The 18,887-nt window shown below is 42.3% G+C and overlaps 1 pseudogene across 1 annotated transcript in view; it reads left to right on the forward strand.

Annotated features, from left to right (window-relative positions):
- LOC147613702 (gibberellic acid methyltransferase 2-like) overlaps nucleotides 1-14,408 on the forward strand; it is a 292,450-nt pseudogene extending 278,042 nt beyond the window's left edge. The window contains exons 2-3 of the transcript XR_015263259.1: nucleotides 13,299-13,580; nucleotides 13,831-14,408. The product of XR_015263259.1 is annotated as a gibberellic acid methyltransferase 2-like (transcript). The remainder of the gene's footprint in view (nucleotides 1-13,298; nucleotides 13,581-13,830) is intronic.
- The last annotated feature ends 4,479 nt before the right edge of the window (nucleotides 14,409-18,887 follow it).

Genomic DNA, 18,887 nt, shown 5'->3' on the forward strand with positions numbered 1-18,887 from the left:
AGAAGGTGCAGAGGAAGCAGGCGACTAGGCTACGCCATGCTGCAACGAGGGCTAGTGGTGAGCCTCCCTGGTGAAGAAGCCGACTGTAAACAAGGTGATGGCAGCAAAGAGGTAGCTCTGCAGGTGAGCGTGGAGCGTTGTGAGGTGCAGCTGGTCGAAGGACGGTGGGCTGGCGTGGTTGGAGCGCAGCCGTGTGCGAGAGGGTAGCAAGCGAAGGCTTATGTGTTGGGCGACAAGTGGTGAGCCGAGCTGGCGTATACTAGTTGACGGGCTCAAGTGTGGAGGGTGCAGCCGCAAGCATCTGTGAAGAAGCCGCCTTGGTCAATTGCCGACGGGCGTGAAAAAGGAGTGGAGAAGGCCCTTGGGTGTGGCTGCCTCAGAATTGAACGCAAGCAAGCGTAGGTGCTGAAGCTTGGAAGAGCTGACGGGCTGACAGCGTCAGAGTAGTTGAAGCCGTTTGGGCTGCAAGCGTGGAAGACATGCGTGTTGGAGAAGGCATAGGCTGGTGGGGCGCTGCCTGTGGGAAAGAAGCGGGTGCTGGCATCAAAGGGAGCTGCTAGCGAGGACAAAAGGGGAGCAAATAAGCTGCAAGTAAGTGAGGGCTGGTGTGGGCCGCGTAGGTGAAGCCGACAGAAGACAGTGTGGGCGCCTTCTGAAGTGAGAGTGGTCAGGTTCTTTCTGGTGTGTATTGGTACAGCAAGCAGGCGAGTGGATCATGTGGTGATTGGGGATGTGGTGTATCCTCGGCTGACAGGCCTGGGTGTTTTGTTTGTAAGTTGTGTGAGTAAGGCTTCTGTGTCGAGAGAAGCTTGTATGATGTTTTGATCTGGAAATATATTGCTGGGTGTTTATCTTGTCTATGGTGCCCCTGTTTTATGTTGTCTGTCTGGCATGGGTTGGGTGGTGAAGTGTGATAAGAGTTCCAGCCCGGTGGCTGGTGGTGCCCCCGTTCGTGTGTGTTATTCCAAGTTTGCGAGGTGGAAGGGCTATAGAGGCAGGGTTTTCTTTCTTTTTTTCACCTCACACAATGCATCATGAAGTCGCTCACTGCTGTCATGCTAAAGTTGATATAGTCTAAGCGCGCATTTCACACATGCTCCTGCACCATCATGCTCTCTCTTATCATGCTCCAATTAACTGGAGCACTAGTAGATCTATGCCAGCACCAAATCCATAAAAATTGTACTCTACTCTCAAATTGTGCCCCACAACCATCTGACCAAATCCATCGCTGCATGAGCATGACTCGTCACTCACGTAGGTGGCTATCATGGTGAAAAAACAATAATGTACAAACTGAGCACTATGAGTATGATCATCACTAATATAGAAGTGATACTCCATGAACTATACGTTGGTCCTCCAAGGTGGAGCCAAATCTTGACAATCTCCTCAGCATGTCGGTAAGTGATGTGCACCAGAATTGCCACCTTCACATCAAACAAAAATTTAAACAATTTTCATTAGTTTCACGACTCTAATATATCATGAATCACGAGAATGCATGGTGTTTTCATTTGATAACATATAATGAAATTAATGACCATAAAAAACAATAACCAAATGTTCTTAAAGATCACATACCTGCACAGAGAAATAATACTCTGACTGTATCTCTCGCTGGGGCACAAATAAGTAGTTCTCTGCAAAGTGCACCACAGAGACTACTGTGCCGATGGGAAAGTGAGACAAATAGTGTCAAAACTATTTATCCTTCGACTTTGCCTTTTGTGCATGCTGCACATACATATAAATCTGCTCGCAAAAGATTGCAATGAAGACATGACAAGGTGCAGAGCCCGATGCCAAGTCTAATCTCCTAGTTCGTCACCCACCATCAGGTAGCTCTCGAATCTCATACTGATACTGTTGCCATGACTCTTTGTCATCATCCTCTGGGACAAAGGGAACCCTCACCAACTGTCCACATGACATGCAAGTACCTTGCACACAGGCCTGTCAGTGATACAAATCCTTCTCAGACCGAGGGCATAAGTTCCTATGAACAAAATCTTGTGGGCTATGAGGGAGAGTTGCTCTATGCCCGAGAGGGCATGATGTAATAAAATGCCCCTTCGTACCTCATAATGTAACAAATCAACAACCTGCGCAACTCTGTCTCCTTTCCTCTCTGTTTGCATGTGTATCTGTATGCGTGCATTAATGTCAATTCTACAGTGCTAAGGTGCCGCCCTCCTCGCATATAGCAGCTGTGCCTTGCTGGCCATGCGGTTGTTGTTGAAATTTGAGCATTGTGATGAGCTATGGTGGATCAAACACTAGAATCAACATCATTAACAAAGTGATTAGAAAATAGTTAAGACGTAATTTTAGTGGGTAATTAACAAATAGATTAATGTAGGCATGGATACTCAAAAACCAGCAAATTCTCATTAGGCCAATGCCTCAATTTATAGAGTTTACATCAAGCATCTAATCCCACTGATTTCTCCTTGATTCACTCCACCTCTTTTCCCTAATTCTCTCCACCTCTTCACTTTTCCCAGAATATCTCCCAGAATATCTCCACACTTCCCAGAATATCTCCACACTTCCTAAATCTTCTCATGCTACCCTTTATTCTCTCCTAGTAGATTCTTCTCACCTTTTCACAGGTTCTTTCACATTCACTCATCCTCTTTTACAGCCTCTAACCAAGGGCTTGTTCCCGCACACACCCTATTCACTTGTATATTTCAACACCTCCCCTCAAGTGAATACTCCTAGTACACCTAGACCCTATACCAAGTTTGTCTCCCCTTACTTGATAGTCCGCGACTAGTGCCTAAGCACACCTCCCCTCAAGTTAACTTAGCACACCTGGAACCTGTATCAAGTTTCTCTCTTACTTGACAGCTCGCGACCAGTGCCTCGAGTCCCTGAACTCATAGTCCTTGACACTCTCTCTCTCTAGGTGTCCAAGGCTTACTATAGTTGCCTGCCGCGACCTTGACTAAAGTGCTCAAACATATATATATCTACCACGTGGCCTACATCATCAGTGGCTCATAGGTGGTTTTACTTTGTTGGGGTAGGTTACATTGGGTTGTGGGGTCTCTCTCTCTCTCTCTCTCAGAGATTTTCACATGGATCCTCACTCTTTGGAGCCTCACATCTTCTTTTGTCTTTAGTCTTCTTGTCGTGTGGCAGCTTCTCTCCACGCATCCATGTCTTATTCTTCTTTCAGTCTTCTTGGGGCAGCTTCTCTTCTCGTGTCCATGTCTTCCTTCAATGCTTCCTTTAGATTTTCTTGGTGTGGATCTTCCTCTTGGAAAGAGATATTCTTCTTCTTTCATGGCTAGGGCCATGAGCTTGTCCGTCAGGTCTTTTTGCTCCATGTGAGCAACATGTTTATTCTCTCCCAGTAGATTCTTCTCACCTTTTCACAGGTTCTTTCACATTTACTCATCCTCTTTTACAGCCTCTAACCAAGGGCTTGTTCCCGCACACACCCTATTCACTTGTATATTTCAACAGTTGTCACTCCTCAACCCCGTTTGATGACCCAAGAAGCTATCTTTGTACTACAAGACTTTGTCTCTGGAATTGCCCATATGACCCCTCAAGTCGTTATGTGTGTACTACAAAGACTTTATCTCAAGAAATGCCTTGCATCCCATTATCACCTTTATCCCAATATGTGTGTGTGTGTGGGTGTGTGTGTGTGTGTGTGTGTAAGAGAGAGAGAGAGAGAGAGAGAGAGAGAGAGAGAGAAGAGGAGTCAAACTGTTTATTGTGGCCTAAAGCATGTTGGCTCAACCAAATCTCTCTCTCTCTCTCTCTCTCTCCCCCCCTCTCTCTCTCTCTCTCTCACAGCCAATGTTGGCACCATAATGCATATATACAACTGGATACGCCATGGGAGCTGCAAGCACTACCCAAACATAGAATCAAAATGCACCAATTAAACACAACCAACAAGACATCAAGAACTGTCCACACAACCACTGGAAGTGCAAGCATGTTAGCAATGTTTGCACACCACCAAAAGAGATGGAGATGAGCGCTTTGACTTTACCCTCTTTGTGCTTCACTCCCCCCCAGAAATGACAGACATGCATGCAAAGAAGCTCCTGCAATTACAACCTCTTCCTCTTCCTTTCCTTTTCCCCCTCCTTTTGGTGATGCTTCCAAGGTCAATGAGAGCAAGCAGCAACTATGGAGGTCGAGGAGATAGAGAGCTTTAACACTCTTTGTGCTTCACTCCCCCCGAGAAATGATAGACATGCATGCAAAGAAGCTCCTGCAATTGCAACCTCTTCCTCTCCCTTTCCTTTTCCCCCTCCTTCTGGTGATGCTTCCAAGGTCAGCTCAATGAGAGCAAGCAACAACTATGGAGGTCGAGGAGATAGAGAGTTTTAATGGGTGGGGGGAGCCCACAAGCTCTTGCGATCAGGAAGTAAGTTTCTGAAGCTGGGTATAATGCTGGCGAGCTTACTTGAAATAGGCTTGGGTGGCATCCTTCTTTCTCTTCCCTCTCTATTGCCTTGCAAACAAACTCACGGACCCCCAAGAAGAAGAAGACCACCTCCCCTCTTCCCCACAACCCCTTCGCCCAAAGTCGAGCCCCCTAGCCCCTGTGAGGTGGGATTTCTATCCGAAGGGCATTGGTGCCTTGAGGGTATGCTAGCCCACCCCGAATAGTTTGCCTCTATATGGGGAGGAGGTGCAAGGAGAGGCAAAGCACGGACCCATGGTAGGCACCTTAGGAACGCACTCACTCACCCGGCACCAAGTCCCTTCGGATAGAAATCCCACCTCACAGCCCCTTCCCAACAATATTCCAATCTAGAACAAGCTGGGATTTATGTCCCACACCCAAAAAATTGATGGAGGAGCGTAGTTCCAACGAGGCTTTGCTAGAAGTCACCTTGGGGTGGTCACTCATAAATATGTAAGCATAGCATGTGGGTTCAAGAGAGGGGATTTTTTAAATCCCTTTTTTTCACATTTTTTTACATACAATAGGGTACCATTTAAAGGGGACATTTACAGATTGAATAGAAAAAGGGCATGCTTTATTCATGAAAAATTTACAAACAAGGAATTTTTAAAGTGGGCCTTGAACGCACGTGATATAGAGAGTTTATATATAGTGCACCCCCCGAGGAAGTCACTGGCTAAGAGAGGTGGGGTGATCAACCACAAGAAGTTTTTGGACATTTTCCCTTGTGGAAACGTTTCCCTTGTTTTTCCCTATAGTATTCAACATCATGAGCTTCTGCAGGAGAGGCACCGCACACCTAGCTAGGTGCATGATGCCTCTCCCGCAGAAGCTCATGATGTTGTCGTAATCTGCAAAGTGGGAATTATAGAGGGAATTTGTCTAAAACTTCTTGTGAATGAAGGCACATAAGGGGGAAGAAATTAGTAGGTCAACAACTGAGATTACTGCATTATGACTGTTAATGGAATGGATCAAGGCCAAGGTAGGTAGCGTAGTGTGCGAAGAACAATTGCAGAGGGGGAGAAGTTAGGTTATACAGAGCTATGTCTATGGTTGAAGATTGCAGAGTATGCAACTTAGAGAATGAAGTCAGTGCAGTGTACCCATGTTTCTCAGTCCTCACCTATACCTATCTTCTGACATGCATTTCACTGGGAAATTTTGCAATGCATAAAACAATATTCAAATTTTGGAAGTTCATGTGACAACCCGATTATTCAGAAATGAAAACTTGTCATATGGTATGAGTAGCCTTTACAAACACCATTTAATAAGGATGTAAGATCCTCTTACATCCCTTTTGTAAGATCCTCTTACAAGGGATTTGAACCCACCAATGAAATTTTTTCTCAATTGTAAAATATAATCACCCTTTTTAATTAAGAAAAAAGGAGAAGTAACGCTTAATCCTTGCCCTTTGGGCAAAACAAAAATCAAAGGTTAAGTTATAAGAATAATTTTGATGAGTGCGTACTTGTACTTGGTTTAGTATTGCTCGTATTCATTGATGTTGTTGTTGAAGATAGTTTTATACATATATCAAAACAAAGAATTACAAAAACAAAGTTAGTGACATATTAGCTTTAATACATAAAAAAACTTTGACACAACAAGTATGTGCATGATTTAAACTAGTAGCGTGGTTGGAAAAAAAACACACTTTCGTGTGGTGGGAGTTAGTACTATTCTCCCTAGATTTATAAACATAGGGAAACGTGTCCTTTTTCTATTTCATAAATAACACCACACTTTCGTGTGGTGGGAGTTAGTACTATTCTCCCTAGATTTATAAACATAGGGAAACGTGTCCTTTTTCTATTTCATAAATAACTTCTAGTGTTGAAACACTACAACACATCGGGGGCACAACAGCATTTTAGAAGAGAAAGCGTCGGGGCTTTTAACGCTGCTGAGAGCAGTGAAAAAGCGCTACTTCAACAGCACTTTTTTCACTGATCAACAACCTTTTTTCAGTGATCAACAACCTTTTTTCACTACACAATAATATTTTTAACAGTGAAAAACGCTGCTATATTGCAAAAAAAAATATTTTTCGCTGCTACACTGTAAAAAAAATAAAGCGCTGCTCAGCAGCATGGCCTTGAAAAAGTAATTCCGCTTCTTTTATCACCGCGCCGATTTTATCATTTGAATGTCCTAACCTTGATACCTTGGGTTTTTTGCAAGTTCATATCTAATCTATCTCTTCTACCTCTCCTACCCTATCCTCCTCAAACTCAAGCAAGGTATGTCTTCTCTTTTCATTTATCTCCTATGCAAACAAACTTTCCATGAAAGCTTTCTTGTGATTATTTTCCTTCTATTTCCTCTCTTTTGAGTTTTTATTTTCTTCTTTTTCCCTTCTCATTGAAGCTTAACCCTAATCCTAGCTTCTACATAGAAACCCTAATAGAGAGCTTTGATGGTGGAGAGCTCTCCATCAAACCTTTCTATTATGTTTTCTATGTAGAAGATAGGGTTAAGGTTAAGCTATAATGAGAACGAAAAAAGAAAGATTCAATAAGTTTTCTATGTTATGCAAAATCTTTCATTAAGATTTCTACCATTAAGATTTCTACCATTAAGATTTCTATTAAGATTAGGATTTTGTATATGCTTTCTATTAGGATTAAGATTAGATTTACTAATAAGCCTCATAAGGTAAGAGATCTCTCCCTTTTATGTTTCTTGTCTTATGCTTTTACATGTTATAGGGTTTGTAAGTTTTAGGATTTGTTCTTTTTTCTCCCCTCTATGGATAGCATAGCTCTTCTCAAGAGGTGGCCATATGCCTTAGTCTCATGTATGAGGCTTTGTGTAGAAAGCTTATGCATTAGCCATATGCATAAACCTCATACATAATGATAGTGCATAAACCTCATTCATGAGGTTTATACATAAGGTTTATGCATGAGACTTGTGCATAAAGCCTCATGCATAAAGCTTATGCATATGCATCATGTAAAAATCCATTTGCACAAGCCTTATGTATAAAGCTTATGCATATGGCTAATGCATAAGCCGGGTACATAAGCTTTATGCATGAGGTTTTATGTAGAAGCCTCATGCATAAGCTGCATACATGAGGCTTATGTATAAGCTCCAGACATGAGGTTTATGCATAGCTTTATGCAGGCTAGGAATGCATAGCCTCGTGCAAGCTATGAAGGCTTATGCATAGGCCTACATATGAGCTTTATGCACAAGGCTTATGTATTAGCCGAGTGCTAATACATAAGCACTCGGCTAGGAATGCATAGCCTCGTGCAAGCTATGAAGGCTTATGCATAGGCCTACATATGAGCTTTATGCACAAGGCTTATGTATTAGCCGAGTGCTACCTAGGCATGCAAGTAGCTACCAGAATGCACCGAAAGCTCCCATTAGATGCCGAGTGCTACCCAAGCATGACGGTAGCTACCAACATGCATAGGTAGCTACCCAATGTATGTGGGTAGCTACCATAATGCACGGAAAGCTCCCATTAGATGCCGGGTGCTACCTAAGCATGACGGTAGCTACCAACATGCATAGGTAGCTACCCAATGTATGCTAGGTGCTACCTAAGTATGCCGCTAGCTACTGGCATGCACCGAGAGCTCCCAATGCATGCTAGGTGCTACCTAAGTATGCCGGTAGCTACTGGCATGCATCGGGAGCTCCCAATGTATGTCGAGTACTACCTAGGCATGCCGATAGCTTCCAATACATGCCGATAAGTACCGGTATGCATCCAATGCATGCCAGGTGTTACCTAGTCATGCTAGGTGCTTCTAACGCATGCCGATAACTACCGACATGCACCAGAAGCAAGCAATGCATGCTAGGTGCTACATAGGCATGCCGGTAGCTTCCAATGCATGTCAGTAATTACCGACATGCACCAGGAGCACCCAAAGCATGACGAGTGCTACCTAGGCATGCCGATAGCTTCTAATGTATGCCGGTACCTATCGACATACACCGGGAGCATCCAATGCATGTTGGGTGCTATTTGGGCATACCGGGTACTATTTGGGCATATCGGGTGCTTCTAATGTATAGTGGTAACTACCGACATACATCGAGAGCTCCCAATCCATACCGAGTGCTACCTAAGTATGCCAGTAAACTAGCGACATGCACCAAAAGCTCCCAATGCATACTGAGTGCTACCTTAGTAACTCTCGACATGTACCCAAAGCTCCACCCATGCATGCTAGGTGCTACCTAAGTATACCGCTAGCTACCGGCATGCACCGGGAGCTCCCAATGCATGCAACCTAAGTATGTCGGTGTTAGGCATAAAATAAAACAATTGGGCTGATGCAAACAATAAAACAATATTGTTGACTTACTGAATCCAAGATATGCTCAAAAATTAAAATGGCCACTGGGGGTAGCCCGACGTATTGCACACGACTGTGCTAATAAATGTTGAAAATACATATTGTTGACTTACTGAATCCAAGATATGCTCAAAAATTAAAATGGCCACTGGGGGTAGCCCAACGTATTGCACACGACTGTGCTAATAAATGTTGAAAATACATATATACCAAAGGACTTTGGTAGGGTTGGTTTTGTTATAAATGCAGAGGTACAAAATGTAAACTAATGACTAAATTAATCCAAATCGAAGTGGAATTCCATGTATATCCATGTGCGAGTGTGTAAGCATTTGAATGTGTTTGTGTTTGTATATCCATGTGCGAGTGTGTAAGCATTTGAATGTGTTTGTGTGTGCATCTTTGTGTCTATGTGTATGCGTGTACACGTGTAAATGTGTATGTGTGTGCATCTATTTATACATGGATGTGCATGTGGGTGTGCATATCCATGTGTGCACATGTGTACTTGTGTGTGAGTTTGTGTATGTGTGTATATATATGTATATACTTATGTGCGTGCATATGCATGTATATGTGTGTGTAAGCTCAAGTGTGTGTGTGTGCATGAGTACATGTACGTTTATGTGTGTGCATGTATGTGTGTGTGTGTCTCTCTCTCTCTGTCTCTCACAGAGACACAATCTCCCACGCACGCATACACAGACATCCTATCTTCTCACATGCATGCACATACACGTGCAATATACCTCTCTCTCTCTCTCTCATGGTGACAATTAAATGTGAGCCCCAATGTATCTAAGTGTGTGGGAAAGAAACTCCCACAAAGAGTGTCTTCTCTTCTCCTTCCTCCTTTTTAGAATTTCTCCCTCTCCTTTCTCCAAGTAAAAAGGGTAGTAGATAGATAGATTTGAATAAATGCCTCCTCCTTTGCCCACGTGGAGGGAGAGGCAGTCGTCCTTTATCTTGTATAGATTGTTGACTTACTGAATCCAAGATATGCTATAAAATTAAAATGGCCCACTAGGGGTAGCCTGACTTGTTGCACACGATAGGGACCCGATTCACACCCTGAGCAGCCTTCTATGTCTACAGCTACAGGTGCTAACAAAGGTGGATAAAGTTGTTGTCAATACCAAGAAGTCAGCACTAGAACTAGACAACGAGCTAACAATGAAGAAGCTCCAACGAAAGCACCAAGAGTCAGTCAATAGAGCCAACAAGAAACTTGATAAACTCACCCAAGCAGCTAACTCCCAGTTCAATCAAGTATGGGAAGCAATAGAAGAAGAGATGAGGATCATCAACCAGAGGGATGAATCAGTAGTAGAAAAAAATTCAGAACTTGTAGCATTTAAAAGATCTATCTGTTTAAAAAGTTATGCTTCTCTGTGTAAAAAGCATTTTGTAATCGGTTCGGTTTTATTTTTTTATTTTTTTTTTCTTCAAAAAAGGGCTGATGAATTATGAAAAGAGAGGGGCAAAATTACAAAGGCCACGTGTCCTTACAGCGTGGACATGCATGATTCGAAAAAGGAAAATTTACAAAAATACGCTGAGGTATCCGATGAAGGACCAGCCACTTGGCGCACACCAAGCACGTGGCGGCATGTGCGCCGCGTGGGAGGGGCGCTGGGGATTGGCTAGTCTTCATCCTTGTGCATGATCGACGGACGGCCTTGCATGTTGGATTCGACCGCCTTCTCGATCAGTTGAGCCTTCCTTCCTTCTCTACCTACCGCCGGCACCTTCTCTCGCTCGGGTCGCCTGTTGGTGCTTGAAGGGGATCTGCAGCTTTCTGAATGGCCCTTCCTCCTTTGTCTCTTCCGGCTCGGTCTGTTCTGGCTCGGTCGTCTCCTCTCCAATCTGAGGGAGGGTGGCGTTGAACCTTGTTCCGATTTGCAGGCGCCCCTGAAAGCCAGCCTTCTGAGCTGCGTCATTTCTTTCTTGCTCTTGATTCCAGGTGGTGGGCTCTCCTGGAGGCTGAAGGCGGACTACCCCTGGGAGTCTTGTATATTCCTATCCCTTTGTGACCGATTGGTATCGATTCTTTGAAGGGATCCCTTATGGGAAACCTGGATTTTCCTCTTGATTCACAGTAAGCCTTCCTCTCTTGATGCTGGGTAATGTGTTTCGTTCTGACCCTTTCCTTCTTTGCAGGTACAGAGAGGGTGCTGAGGCTGGCACCGGTCCCTTGATGATTTGGGATTCTGTTTTCGATGACTCTGGCACATCGTTGTCATGAGGTTGTGAACATGCCTGCTTTGCCGATATGTGTTAGCTTCTCCATGAATCCTGGTGGACAGTACGCCGGTGCCTCCATAATGTCGACAGGTCACTTTGGCTTAGCTGCCTTTTGACTTCTCTTGGTTGATTAATGACTGCATGTCTGGTGCTGCTCTCTTCTCCTGTGAGGGGAGGGTTAGGGTAGTTTACTGCATCCTTCTGATAGCTTCTATTAATGCTCTGTCTTTTGATAGGATTAAAAGGATCTTGTCTCTGGTTTTTTCAAGTTGATTCATTGTATAATCTGATTTCCTCTTTTGTAATTTTATCATCAGCCTATTCTCTAGCTTGAAAAGGGCTTGTGTTTGGTTGTTCCAGAATCTAATGCATGTTGTGATTAAGCATTCTGCTAGGGGAGGACCCTTAATTTCAGGATTATCAAAAGTGGCAGCTAACCTCTGCAGCCATGCATGCCAAATGTACTCGCACCTTATTGCATTCCAAAGAGATGTAGAGCATCCTATATTTTCCCCAAGAATTGTGTTCTTCCAGTTTATTTCTTTCCCCCAGATTAGAACAACGGACTGTAGCTCTTTGTAGGATTCTGAGATGTGCTTGCAGTGAATAAAAATGTGTAGATCATCCTCAGGGAGGCCACATCTGGAACATTGGTCTGTGGCAATGTTGAACTTGGCTGCCTTACACTGGGTCCAGATGGCTCTATAGGCAATCAGCCATGCGAGACAAGATTTCTTAGGCTCTATGTGCTGACTCCACAACTCCTTGAGGCAGCTGTACCATCTTTTCCTGTCCCAGGCTATATTCCATCTGCGGTTCAGAGTAACCTGGATAGGGGGGGACTTTCCAAGTGAGGGAATGGGTAGGATGGGCTTATTTTATTTTTTTTTTCAAAAAAAGGGCTGTTGAATTATGAAAAGGGAGGGGCAAATTTACAAGGTCCACGTGTCCTTAGTGACGCGTGGATATGCATGCTTCGAAAGATGAAATATTACAAAATACGGGGGATCCCTCATGCCTTAAAAGAAAAAAAAAAAGAAACCTTGCCTTGTTGGGCTTCAAATTTAAAGCCTATGATGACAACACGCACATACCCCATTAAAAGTCAAATAAAGAAAACAATATATATTGGGCTCATTCAATGGATGTTGACTTCGTGAATCCCTCAAACATTAAAATGGCTTGTACGTATTGGGCTTCAAATGTAAAGCCTGGAGGGACATCGTTGGCTTGAGTGTCAAAGTCCGACGTGTTGCACAAGACATAGGGCCTGGTCGCATTATGGATTTCATCCAGCTATCTAGCTCCACCAACCGGTGCCGCCCAGCCATTTGAGTTGCTCCAAATCCCTACCCTCTACTTAAGCAGTTCGTTCAGCTATTTAACTGTCAAATCCAGCTATTTAACTGTCAAATCCAGCTTTTCAACGTCAAATCAATGCATTAACTGCACCAGTACTGGTGAGGGGTAACCGGAAGGGGCACCGGTTGTTTGAGCTAGATAGCTGGATGAAATCCATAATGCGACCAGGCCCATAGGGTTGGTAGGGTTGGTTCTGTTATAAATGCAGAGCTACGAAATGTAAACTAATGACGAAATTAATCCAAATCGGAGTGGAATTCTAGTAGCTCAACAATAATTGTACGTCGACGGATTTCTCTATATATTCGATCAGAAGACTGTCGAATTCCCGCATCACCACGATTAGCCATCGTAATTAGAAGTATTAAGTACAATTACTATCATGAGTACTAGCGCGGGCTTTCCCATGCTTTCTGGCCGCCATCATGCTAGCTATGCTACAAACTCAGAGCCTCAGAACTCTGTGCTTTTGCGTTGCAGGCAATTACTGCAAAATGCCATTAATCAGCAAATCATCAATTTCTACTCTGATGATCATAGTAGCCGCCACCGCGTCTTTAGAATAGCTGATATGGGCTGCTCCAGCGGACCCAATTGCCTGACCAACATGCAATTCATGTTCGACCGGATTACGAAGCAGCTCTATAATAATAACTTTGATCATCTCGAATTGCAGGCCTTCTTCTGTGATCTACCTAGCAACGATTTCAACACTCTCATTCAACTCTATGATGCAGAATATAAGAATAATTATCGGCCCTACAAAAGTGGCTAATCTTTGGAACCCTTGTGTTGTAGCCCCCTTGGTGGAGTTTTTTAAAATTATTTTGACCTCTTTGTGGCACTCGGGTGTGTAGCAGGTGTAGAGGTCCATAGCCCCATTACATAGAAAAAATATTAATTCTTCTTTTTATCAGATCCCTGCCGTAGTTTTGGAGCGTGGATCTAGGGAGTGGAATAAAGGCAAGATCTGGGTGGATGGACCTGGGGCCAATGAGGCCACAGGGAGAGTCTATGCCAAGCAATTCCAACAAGATTTAAGCACATTCTTTAGGTGTCGCAGCGAGGAGATGGTTCCTGGAGGCTTGATGTTCTTGCTCATTCTATGTCGACCAGACCATTTTCCTCCCCATCAGCAACAACAAGAGGACAATTGCTTCAGAAATCTCGAGATTGCATGGCAACAGTTGATCCAAGAGGTATCCTAAATACTTTAACGTAATGTTGGAGTGTAATTAAATGGATCATGATTCTATGTTAGGCACGACCTTAATCATGTGCTAGATAACTTTAAGTGACCACCTTTTGTAATCCGCCCCATTCCCTTACCTAGTCACACACTTGGCTATACACACTATAACTAACCACATATACACACCTAGGTACCACAAGGGAGTGCCACCCTCCCAAATATTAGCCACTTTGATGATTGACCTCATTTAACTGCAGGGAGTGGTAGATCAGAGCGAGTTGGACACCTTTAATATTCCTATATATTTGGCAACTCTAGAGGAGATCATATCTGCAGCAAATCTTGTCTCGACTTTCAGACTTCATAGCATTGAAGTGATAGAAGAGCCCATTGGGGACAACTACTGGCGACAATGGAGTAACAATGCAAGTGAATTCGCTATGAGGAAGAGTAGGTTCTACAAGAGTTTATTTTGGAATGTAATAGAGGGACATATTGGCACCGAAAAGTGTGAGGCCATTTTCGAGAGATTTGAAGAGTTGATGAAGAGGGGTTTGGAGAATATAACAAGTTGGGATTCCTATTGGGCATATCCATGGTCTTCGTATGCAGTTGTGCAACTCTTCAAGGATGCTTAAGGCCCACTAATGTTTAAGCTTTGCTTTACAATTAGACATATTCTGCCTAGCATTAGATATTTAATATGGACATCATGTAAGTGTAAACAACCCGATTGCAAATACGTGAATTGCCATTTGTGATATGCTTTTATCATCACGCAATTGGATAGCTCTGTTAATTCAATTCAATATATCTATTGTTCACAAAAAACAAAGGTTTAGTGTTGGGTGAATGGAAAATTCTGGAAAGGAACCTTCTAGAAAGTCATAAAACGTTGCAATTTGTAAGGCCTTAAATAGTGAATATTTTTTCTTAAAACCTTCAAATTTTTACATTTGATCATTTTTTGAAGTATAAGAAAAGATGTTTTGTATGAACATCGAATCTATCTACTTGTGCTAATCATGCATTTAATTAATCTCTTCTAATTATGTCTTTATGATCCATGAAGGTGTAGCTTGCAATCTCAACATGGTATTAGAGCTTTTTGTTAGAGCCTAGCTCACACACAAACACACAAGAAAACAGAGAGAAGAGAGTGGGAGTAAGAGAGTAGGAGAACATTGAATCGATGTACTCGAACAAAGTGAGCTCAATAAAGGTACAACAAGGAATGAAACAGTAATGACTTGATGTACTTTGAAGACCATATTAGGGAGTTTGGAAAATTCCTAACAATTCCCAAAGCAATGCAAATTTTCCAAATGGTCTTTTTGACGTGTGTTTTTGATCGTACTATTCTGAAGACCTTAGCTAATCAAATAGGTATCTTTTTTTTGATACCATGCTCATGGATCTTCTTTTTTCCAGACCATAAAGGCTTTTTAAAGCCTTAACGCCTTATGTTATTGACCACATTTAGCAAAACCAGCAAGTTCACTCACATAAACATCTTCTTTCAAGACACCATTCAAGAATGTTGTTTTTAAATGTCTAACTAGTGCACTTTTCAACCTTGGTTTGTAGACAATGTAGTCACAAATCTGATATTTACAGGAAGTGGGCACAAAGGTTTTACCATAGTTAATACCTTTCCTCTAGGCATACCCTTTGGTAACAATTCTAGCTTTGAATATGTCAACAAATCTATCTAACTTTCTTTTAACTTGTAAACCCATTTGTTGCAATAGCTTTCTTACCAAGTCAACAAAATCTAGCTTCGAATATGTCAATAGATCTATCTAGATTTCTCGTGACCTTGTAAATTGACATATTTATCGAACTTTCTCTTGACCTTGTAAACCCATTTGGTCGCTTTCTTACCAAGTCAACCAAATCTCAAGTACCATCTTGTGAATTGAATCAAGTTCATTCTAGAATATGGCTTTCACCTAATTCAGGTCCTCTTGAGCCTCTTCAAAAGACTTAGGCTCATCTATATAATGCAAACAACAACAAAAAAGATAAATTCAATGACATTTACTGAAATTGAGGCATGATTTTCTCCTAATCTTATCCTACTAGGTAGCGGAGCTATTAGTTTGCTATTCTACAATGTGCTTCTTAGTCATCTAGGTAGATTCCTAGCTTCATCAATAACAATTCTTTCATGATTGACCACTTGTTCCAATTAATTTGGAGTTGGTGAAACTTAAATCAGTGTCAAATGTGGAGGAATCTCCCCCTTGCAATAAATCTTGGTAAAAAATACGCACTTAAATTGAAAGTATTGCTTCAAACATATCCAATGAATTGGCATAAGTTGTGCTTGTTAAAATCAACCCTAGATTGAATTCTCATCAAAGACAACATCCCTACTCACAATCACCTTTTTAGTGACATGATTGTAGAGACGAGGACCCTTGGTAGCACAAATATGCGTTTGACTTCCTTGTCATCACGCTTGGCCCTTAACTCAGCTAGCACATGTGCATGTACTAAACAACCAAACACGTGCATGTGATCAACCTTTGGTTTTTTGTTGTACCAAGCTGCATAAGGCATTATGGTCCAGGGATCTTGTTTAAAACATGAGTGGCACAAGTTGTGGCTTCCATCCAAACTTTGTATGGCTATCGTGCCTTAATCATAGATTTGACCATTTCACTAATGAGATAACGATTGCATCTCTCAACAACACCATTTTTCTGTGGCATATAAGGGGTGGTCAGCCGATGTTTGATGCCTTTATCATCCAAACAATCTTCAAATTCTTTTGACAGGTACTCCCCACCTTGATGCAGAGAGTTTGAATTTTACATCTAAATTTCTTTTCCAGCATAGGAATAAAATTCTAGATATGGGAAAACACTTCTATTTTTTCTTCATAAGGTAGGTCCACCCATACTTACTAAAGTCATCAATAAATGTGACACAGTAAACATAACCACTTAAAGAAGGGGTCTACATGGGTCCATGACCATTGATATGTATAACCTGTAGCTTTCATTCATCTCTCAAAGTTGCAAATGGATGTATTTGCCTAGAACATAGCCTTTCCACACATATTTTGGTGGCAGAGAGACAAGTGAGGAAGACCCTTAAGCAAACCTTCCCTTTGCAAGAGAAGTAAGCCACCTGTAGAAGTGTGTGTGAAGTAAACATGCCATAGCTTTGTAATCTTCATTTTTGCATTAGGTTCCTCTATCAAACATGCATGATCTGACTTTTTATGATCGTCCTCTTGGTACAAGTTAGTGCAAAGTGGCCCAGTAAAAACAATGATGTTTGTTTGATATTCAAAGAAAAAGAGTGTGTGAGTGTGTTTACATGGGAACACCTCCTATTGAATTAGCTAAGCAATGATATCATTTGTTCATAGGTAGGTGTGAAAAAGGTTTTCTAGGCATCTAGAATATTTTTCAAATATGCTTGTACTTCTTGGCTATTTAAAGAGCCCTTATCTATTGAGAGATTCATCTTTGTGGCCCCGTGTGGCCCCAACCATTTTGTGTTACTCGAATCTTTTCAAGGTGTAGACCTCTAAGCTCTCCATGTCCATTAGTTCAAAATTAGATAACATTTAATATATATCATTTTCTTCATCACATTTTATCATGTGTTTTGCTCCTCTCTCTATACTCTCATTTTCAAACAAGTGGTATTAGAGACATGGTTCTAGGATAGGGTCTTTTGTGTGAATGCCTTAAGCACCGCAATAAGGTCTATATTGGCACCATTGGAGGGATAAACTGAAGTCACCCTCCTCTCCCCATCACATCACAAGATTTGCTCTAACTTTTCACTAGGTTGTCGCTATCAAGCCAATTCAACCTCCACCTAGCCATACTCTACTCTGCTAATGCCTAATTACTTTTGTCTCTCTAAAGATCTATTGTTTCAAGTCAATGAATGTCCCAAGAATCTTAACTAGATTCTTCTAAACAATATCATAATCTCATTTTTCATCCAAACACCCCATTTGCACAACTCTATGCTAAGGTCCAAGCCTCATCCTCCTCCTTCTACAACTTGCCATCACCTCCCAATAGTTGACTTGCCTTCATCCTCGTCCTTCTCCCACTCAACCACCCCATCTCTTCCTCTAATAACTCAAAAACAATAATCATCCACTGAGAGAGAGAGAGAGAGAGAGAGAGAGAGAGAGAGAGAGAGAGAGAGAGAGAGAGAGAGAGAGAGAGAGAGAGAGAGAGAGAGAGAGAGTCGGACGATGCATAGTTCCCATGACCATCTCAGACTGTTTGGACCCTGAACCCTGGGCTCGGCAACCCAAGAACAGTGTGTCCTCGATTTGTTGTCTAGTGCCCACGTAATTTGGTCACATAGCCCACACAAGCATGCATACTAATTCATTATAATATTAACTCCATAAGGAAAGAACTATAGGCAATTTTGGGATTATATTTAAAGCATGGGCAATCCATGAACTTTGAAAGTTGTGACACACCATACTGGATGTATGGTCATGTGTTCTATAGATATATTAGGCATCTAGAAGCTTGATCATCCATGTCATCATGGATGGTTAGGGGACTAATCACCCACGATATTACTTTCCTTGCCTCAGGGTTAATCCAGGATGCCCACATCATCATGGATTTCCTAGGGCCTATCGTGATCGACGAAAGATATCAAAGGGTCAATCTATCTTAGGGATCGAGAATCCATTTATAAATGCCACGACGAGTCCACATTAATGCGTGTTGATATCCAATCAAGCCACACCACTGGGATCGGGTCTCATTGACACGTCACTAGGATTAGGTCATTTTTGCCATGTCACAAGGATTGGATAGCCGTTGCCACATCATAGGGATCGGATCATCGTTTGCCACTGTTATCATTCTTCATAAACCATGGTAGAGAATGGCACTAGTGCTAATCTTTACCATGGGTTATGGAGAAAAGCAATAGTTCCATTGTCTTCCATGGGATTATGGAGAATGGCACTAATGCTATTCTCCATAACCTAATTGGGAGAATGACATTACTGCCATTCTCGATAACTAAATGGTAGAGAATGGCACTACTACGATTCTCCATAACCTAAGGTAGAGAAGGGCACTAGTCCCATCCTCCCCTTTTGATATTTGCAGAAAGACACCTATGCCATTCTTCCTCTTGGGGTATGGAGAATGGCAATAGTGCCATTCTCTACTATGGGGTATGGAGAATGGTTGTAGTGTCATTCTCTCCCTTGGGGTATGGATAATGATGTTGAAAGAACGGTAGAGGGGGAGGAGACACACACACAGGAGCAAACCCTAATGTATATTGCAAACCCTAACCATAG

Source organism: Cibotium barometz, chromosome 43 (genome assembly GCF_041138505.1).
Source record: "Cibotium barometz isolate CiBa-2024 chromosome 43, ASM4113850v1, whole genome shotgun sequence".
NCBI classification, from domain to species: Eukaryota; Viridiplantae; Streptophyta; class Polypodiopsida; order Cyatheales; family Cibotiaceae; genus Cibotium; species Cibotium barometz.